We start from the raw sequence: 8347 nt of genomic DNA, 5'->3' as shown, positions 1-8347 counted from the left end.
AGCCTCATGCAAATAGGGAGGCAAGGATTAGCCTCATGCAGTTATGGAGGCAAGGATTAGCCTCATGCAAGTAGGGAGGCAAGGATTAGCCTCATGCAAATACGGAGGCAGGGATTAGCCTCATGCATGGAGCAAGTAGTAAGTAAAAGTAGCATATGTCTTAGCTGGAGATGCATATTCGGTGTCTGATGGCCTGATTGATAGAAATCTTGCTATGTGCATATATTTGCGGATGTTATCGTTACGCCAGATGTGCCTGCGTTCAAAGAAAAAATTGTAAGTTTTGTGGGGGAAAGGTTGGTTCGTGCTCCTCTCGGCTGGCTTTGCTTTGCTCTGTTCTGAAAACCTTTCGAGTTCCCCTAGGTGACACCTGACCGTTATGGAAATAGAATCTTCGAAAATATGCAATTATTGATAAAAATAGAGTTGTTTTGGAAACGTATTGATATGTCAAATAATTTTGATGAACTAGTGACTGTAACACGCTTCGAAGGCATTGCAACTCTCTCATATTGGAATTTTGAGGGTCCTCCTCAAAATTCTGCCCCAGTTTCTTAACTGATTGCTGACCGTCTGACACATGCTGGCGTTGGCTGGCCTTGCTCTGGAATTTTGAGGGTCCTCCTCAAAATTCTACCCTAGTTTCTGATCTTGGGGGAAATGAAAATTTTATTATGGTATGACCGAACCCATAAGGCTGCCTACGTATCCCCTCTTAAACGGGAATTAGGTCAACCGTAGTTCAATTACCTCAGATAAAGAAATGTAAAACAATCTAAGCATAGTATCTTTTGACTGCGTCTAAATTGATGGGATTTGGCCAGATTTCCCTGTGCATTTCTGCGAGTATGAGTGCTCCTCCTGTTAGCACCCTATGAACCATGTACGGACCTTTCTAGTTGGGAGAGAACTTCCCTTTGGCTTCATCTTGATGCGGGAAGATTTTCTTCAATACCAGCTGCCCTGGTGCGAACTGCCTTGGTTTGACTCTTTTGTTGAAAGCTCTGGATATTCTGTTCTGATAAAGTTGGCCGTGACATACTGTGTTCATCCTATTTCCATCGATAAGGGCCAATTATTCATAGCAACTCCTTATCCACTCTGCATCACTGAGTTCAGCTTCCTGTATGACTCTTAAAGATAGAATCTCCACCTCGGCTGGGATGACAGCCTCGGTACCATAAACCAACATGTATGGAGTCGCCCCGGTTGATGTGCGAACCGTGGTGCGGTACCCCAATAGGGCAAAGGGTAACTTCTCGTGCCATTGTTTGTGGTTCTCTACCATTTTCCTTAGTGTCTTCTTGATGTTTTTGTTGGCGGCTTCTACGGCTCCATTCATCTGAGGTCTATAGGTTGTGGAATTCTTGTGCTTGATTTTGAAAGCTTCACATATAGCTTTCATCAGATCACTCTTGAGGTTGGCGGCATTGTGAGTAATAATGGACTCGAGAACTCCGAATCGGCAGACGATACGATCCTTGACAAAATCTGCGACGACCTTCTTGGTTACACCTTTGTAAGATGCGGCCTCTACCCATTTTGTGAAATAATCGATGGCAACCAGAATAAACTTGTTCCCGTTTGAAGCAGTGGGCTCAATTGGACCAATAACATCCATTTCCCAGGCGGCGAATGGCCAAGGTGAGCTTGTTGCATTGAGCTCGTTTTGGCGGCACTTTTATCATGTCGGCATGCACTTGATTTTGAAAGAATTTGCGGACATACTGAATGCAATCCGTCTCCATGGTCATCCAAAAGTAACCTGCTCTGAGTATCTTCTTAGCCAAGACGAAACCATTCATGTGGGGACCACACGTCCCAGCATGCACATCCTCAAGTAACTTAGAAGCTTCCTTTGCGTCAACACATCTTTGTAGGCCCAAATCGAGAGTTCTTCTGTACAAGTTCCCTCCGCTATGAAAGAAGTGATTCGACAGTCTTCGGAGTGTGCATTTCTGAGTGTGATTTGCATGCTCCGGGTATTCCCCTTTTGATTAAGTATTCTTTGACATCGTTGAACCAAGGTTTTCCATCTGCTTCTTCCTCGACATGAGCATAATACGCCGGCTGATTGTGGATCTTCACCGGAATGGGATCAATGTAGTTCTTATCAGGATGTTGTACCATGGATGACAAAGTGGCCAATGCGTCGGCATAATCGTTCTGAATTCTGGGCACATGTCGGAATTCTATCTTTGTAAACCTCTTTCTCAATTCCTGCACATGGTGCAGATACGACAATATCTTGGAATTCTTGGTGGCCCATTCTCCTTGTACCTGGTGCACAAGCAAATCTAAATCACCGATCACTAGCAGCTCTTGAATGTTCATGTCGACTACTATGTTAAGCCCTAGTATGCAGGCTTCATATTCTGCCATGTTGTTGGTGCAGGGAAATCTGAGTTTAGCAGATACCGAATAATGCTGACCCGTTTCTGATACCAAAACTTCTCCTATGCCCACTCCTTTGAAATTTGCGGCTCCGTCGAAAAACATCCTCCAACCATCATATGTTTCAGTAATGTCTTCTCCCACGAATGATACCTCTTCGTCAGGGAAATACATTTTCAAGGGTTCGTATTCTCCTCCCACCGGGTTTTCAGCAAGGTGATCTGCCAATGCTTGTCCTTTGACCGCCTTTTGAGTTACGTAGACGATATCGAACTCACTTAATAGTATCTGCCATTTGGCCAACTTTCCAGTCGGTATGGGTTTCTAGAATATGTACTTCAGAGGATCCATCCTGGATATGAGGTATGTAGTGTAGGCATAGAAGTAATACCTCAGTTTCTGAGCTGTCCAGGTCAAAGCATAGCAAGTGCGTTCAAGCAGAGAGTACCGTGCTTCGTAAGGTGTGAACTTCTTGCTCAAATAGTATATGGCCTGCTCCTTCCTTCCTGTCTCGTCATGTTGTCCCAAAACACATCCGAAGGCTCCATCTAGTACAGATAGATAGAGTAGCAGAGGTCGTCCCGGTTCTGGCAGGACCAGCACTAGCGGTGTGGACATGTATTCCTTGATTCTGTCAAAGGTTTTCTGACAATCCTCTGTCCAGCTTGTTTCAGCATCTTTCCTCAACATCTTGAAGATGGGTTCACATATGACTGTGGATTGTGCTATGAAGCGACTGATGTAGTTGAGACACCCTAGGAAGCTCATCACATCCTTTTGGCTCTTAGGCGGCAGTAACTCCTGAATAGCCTTGACTTTTGACGGATCTAGTTCAATCCCTCGACGACTGACAATGAATCCCAATAATTTTTCTGCGGGAACCCCGAATGCACATTTTGCGGGGTTCAGTTTTAAGTTGTACCTCCTTAGCCTGCCAAAGAACTTCCTCAAGTCTGCTATGTGATATGCGGCCTTCTTGGATTTGCTAATGACATCATCCACATACACCTCTATTTCTTTGTGTATCATATCATGGAATATGGTTGTCATGGCTCTCATGTAAGTGGCCCCAGCGTTCTTCAAACCGAATGGCATCATCTTGTAACAATATACACCCCATGGTGTGATAAAGGTTGTCTTCTCTGCATCTTCTTCATCCATCCAAATCTGGTGATAACCCGCGAAGCAATCTACAAAGGTTTGGAGTTCATGCTTGGCTCAGTTATCGATTAGGATGTGTATATTTGGTAGTGGGAAGTCGTCTTTGGGACTTGCTCTGTTTAGATCTCGGTAGTTGACACATACTCGGACCTTCCCATCCTTCTTCGGAACTGGCACAATGTTAGCTAACCAAGTTGGGTACTCAACCACCCTAAGAACTTTGGCTTTGATCTCCTTGGTAACTTCCTCCTTGATTTTCAGGCTTATGTCTGGTTTGAACTTTTTGAGTTTCTGCTTGACTGGCGGACACATGGGATTAGTGGGCAACTTGTGGGCCACTATGGACGTGCTCAAACAGGTCATGTCATCATATGACCATGCGAAAATGTCCTCATACTCTCTTAGGAATGGGACGTACTCTCCCTTCTCCGTTGGTGACAAGTGAATGCTGATGTGGGTCTCCTTGATGGTCTCGACGTCTCCCAAATTTATTGCTTCGGTATCGTCTAGATTGGACTTAGGCTTATTCTCAAAATTTTCAACCTCCCTGACAATTTCCTCAGGTATCTCATCCTCTTCCTCTGAATCACTATTCTCATGTTGCGTTGCCTCATTACATGTCACAGTCACTGGTTCATCAGGAAAAGTAATAATAATAATAATGTTGTAGAAAAGAAGAATGTAAAGATAGTAGTGAATAATAAAGAGCGAATTCATTTGATTAAATCTTGAAGAAAATTGTCCAGACAAAGTACGACTCGATGAGTCGAGCATTTATTTTGAAACAAGTAAAACTTAAAACAAAATTACGGGAAATCTTGAATGCCTAGAATGGCTTATAGAAGTAAATTTTGCCAAGCTACCCAGGGACTCGGCGGGCTCGGAATGGTGTGGCGGTCCAGTTCCTGAGAACGGTTCCCTTCTCCATAGTCTGAATAGTAAGGCTTTCCTCCTCCTCCTCCTCCTCCTCCTCCTCAATTATGGCACTGCAATCCATGTCCACATCCTCCAAGAACAAATTCCTCAACCCTGCTAGCGCTTCTTCTTCCGCGGTCCCCCTTATTGTGTCAGCTTGGTGGAAAGCTTGTTCCAGACGTGGCACTGGCTGCTCAAGTGGGTAATATGGTCCGTGCCATGGAGGCGACCAATCATTATATTCTTCCCATGTGTATTATATCCGAGCCCAAAGGTGGTACCATGATTTTTCAGCTGTGTTGGTTTGGTGATACCTTGGAGGTTCTTTCCCAATCCTTTGCCAGGTTCATATCCAGACCATGCAAGTATGCTTTCTATTTTGTTACTCCACCACTTGTCCTTCTCGACGGCATTGACTCGTTCGATGTGATGGTAGGTTTCCCCTCCTAGCCTTCTCCTATGTCCAATGGTCGGGATGGTCTGACTAGTGTAGATGGGATTACTTCCATCTCCATGAATGATTACCTCTTGGCGGTTCCATTCAAACTTCACGGCTTGATGTAGCTGGAAGGCACGGCTCCAGCAGCATGGATCCGTGGCCGGCCCAACATAAGGTTATATGAGGCTGGTATGTCAAGTACTTGGAATTCAACGTCGAACCAAGTTGGCCCCATTTGTAAGCAAAGGTTGATTTCCTCGATCGTGGCCCTCTGGGACCCATCGAAAGCCTTCACATTCATGCTTCCTGCCCGTATCTCATGGAAACCTTTGTCCAACCTTTTCAATGTGTCCAATGGACAAATGTTTAGGCTCGAACCTCCATCAACCAAGACCCTGGCAATGAACTTGTCTTCAAATTGCACTGTAATATACAATGCTCGATTGTGATTCCGTCCCTCGGGTGGTAGCTCATCTTCGTGGAAGATGATCTTATGACTTTCTAGTAATTGGCCGACCATGTTGGCCATTTCTCCACCGGTGATGTTATTGGGTACGTAAGCCTCGCTCAACACTTTCATTAAGGCGTTCTTGTGTGCCTCTGAATTCAGCAAGAGTGATAGGATGGATACCTGAGCAGGGACTTTGTTCAGATGGTCAACAACAGAGTACTCCTTTGCCTGTACTTTCCTCCACGGGTCATCTGGCCCAGTCTCAATGATAGGCTGCCTAGCAGTGGCCTCCTTACTTGAACCTCCCAGGTGTTCGGGTGTATAGACTCTCCCGGTTCTAGTCATTCCTTGTGCAGCGTCAGATTCCTCTACCTTGGCCTTCCCCTTCCGCCGATCCTCGGCGACATAATCCCAGGGTATTGCTTTTGAGTTGAATGGGGGTGTGGTTGATACTGTCACAATGAAGGGTGTGACCACTTCTACTTCAAATAGAGTGGGGGTGGCCACGGGCGGAGCCACTTCCACCTCGAATGGCACTGATGCAGTTACCTCAACCTCGATCGGTGCCTGCGTCTGAACCACAATAGGAGTAAGTGTAACTGCAACCTTAGAGTCATCGCCTTCTCGAATAAGACCGATCGACCCCTCAGGGTCCCATTCTTCATTTGTCTCTATCACATGTACACCATCACCTCTGTGATCAGGGAGGGGATTGTTGCGGATATTAGGTGCGACTTCCTTTGCTTGTATGACCTTGTTGTGAATTAGCGTTTGGATCTTATCTTTCAATGTCTGGCACTCAGCAGTGGTGTGCCCTTTCATACCATAATGGTACGCACAAGTTTTGTTCGGATTAACCCATTGGGATGGTTTTCTAATGCTACAGCAGGAACAGGAGTGACATAACCGGCGGCTTTCAACCTTTCATATAACTGGTCGATGAGCTAAGCAATGGCGGTATGCTGTCTGGGTGGCTTGCGGTCGAAGTTTGGTCGTGGTCTTGGATAGTTTTGACGAGCTGGTGGTGATTGGAAGTGGGATGGTTGGGAGTTATATGTGTGATGGACAGAGGCTGGTTGGGAGTATCTGGGAGATGAAGGTTGGTATGTGGGCGGTGATGCCTGGTATGTGGGTGAAGGTGTTTGATATGTGGGTGGAGGTGTTTGATAAACAAGTGGAGATTTTGGGCCCTGGGCTACCATTACTGCCCCAACATCTCTCTTCTTCGATATGCCACATGACTGTAGTGCTTTATTCATGGCTTGCAAAGCCTCAAAGTTTGTTACCATCCCGCTCTTGATCCCTTCTTCAATCCTTTCTCCGAGTTTGATGATGTCAGAGAATTTGTGATTTTCGATAACCATCAGCCTCTCATAATATTGCGGGTCCTGTGCCCTGACGAAGAATTTATTCATCTGTTCTTCGTCCAAAGTTGGCCTGACCTTGGCCGCTTCCGACCTCCAACGAGTAGCATATTGACAGAATGTCTCAGTGGGTTTGTTCTTGAGATTCTGGATATAGAAGACATCCGGTGCATTCTCTGTGTTGAACCTGAACTGGTCCATGAAATCCGATGCCATGCTTACCCAATTTGACCACTTCTTGGGATTTTGGCTGATTACCAAGACAACGCGTCCCCAGTAAGGCTCCTCATAAAGAGCTTCATTCAGATATTTCCATCTTTCCTGACCCCGACAAGTTTGTCATAATAAGTCTTTAGATGAACCCTGGGATCACCAGTACCATCGAACATTTCGAACTTGGGAGGTTTGTACCCCTCTGGTAGTTCGACATCCAGCTGTATGCACAGATCCTCACAGTTCAAACCCTCTATTCCTCTGTCACCCTCAACACCTTGAACTCGGCTTGTTAACTTCTTGAGTTCTTCGCATACTTTTGATGAGCAAGTCTTTCTCGGAGGATTCCGGTGTACAGGAGATTGGTTGGGTAGAATGAGGCATAGTTTCCACATATAGGGTTGCTTTGGTGGGTGCCAGGAACTTGGGTATAGTGATGGTCATTGGTGGAGTTTTGGGGATCGGGAATGAGTGGTGGTGTATTTTGGGGAGTGTGGTAAGCGGTGGTTGGTGGGTACTGAACAGGTTGATGGTGATGTTGTGGTGGAGCTGGTAATGGGTTGGGATTTTGGGGTGGGGTCGCGTATTGATTTGGTGCGGGAGGACTTTGTGGGTGTTGGTTCTGTGCGTTTTGAGGAGGTGTTGGGTTTGTAGTGTTCTGTTGGTTGATGTCAGGGACATTCAAGGTAAGTGACAGGATTGCCAAGTTGCGAACTTGCTCAAGTTCTCCTTGCAGTTCCAGTATCTTTTGCTCCAGTCTTAAAACCAGATCATTTGGGGCATGAGTACTACTTCCGTCGGAGGTTTCTGCATTCTCAACTTCTCCTTTCGGATACCACTTAAATCGTCCATTTTTGCCTTTTGTGCTGCTTGGAGGAGGAGGAGGTGGAGGGCCTCTGGATCTGGTGTGATATGCTGATGAGGCCAGTATGATTGAACCAACCTAGGGGATGGGAATAATAAAAAAAAATAAGCAAAAACAAAAGGTAACAAGTCAGTGAGGGTTCTGAAATATTTGCAGTATCTAAACAAATATTGTGGAAATATAAAATCGCGTCCTAATTTGGGAGCCTCGTTGTGCCTGAGGTAGGCCTAGCGACAAGTAGATTTGGAGAACTTTTAATGCCAATAAATGTTTCATTTCAAAATGTAAAAATAGACGAATCCCAAAGCGACACTAAAATAATAAGATAAGTCACTACTGGCACTTGGACTTATTATATTTTAGGAAAAGCAAAAATAAATCTAGCCTATTTGGTCCCAGAAGGACCTTCCCCAGATTCGATCTTCCGGACTCCATCATCGAGATCTCCCAGTTCAGGCAGCCCTAGCAGCAAGTAGGCCCTGGCCAGATGTCCTCCTTCAGCTCCTTCAGTGTTCTGGCAATTCTCAATTCTCAATTCTCTTTAT

This window comes from Nicotiana attenuata, chromosome 3, assembly GCF_001879085.1.
Source record: "Nicotiana attenuata strain UT chromosome 3, NIATTr2, whole genome shotgun sequence".
Classification (NCBI taxonomy): domain Eukaryota; kingdom Viridiplantae; phylum Streptophyta; class Magnoliopsida; order Solanales; family Solanaceae; genus Nicotiana; species Nicotiana attenuata.
Note: the sequence above shows the minus strand (reverse complement) of the source record.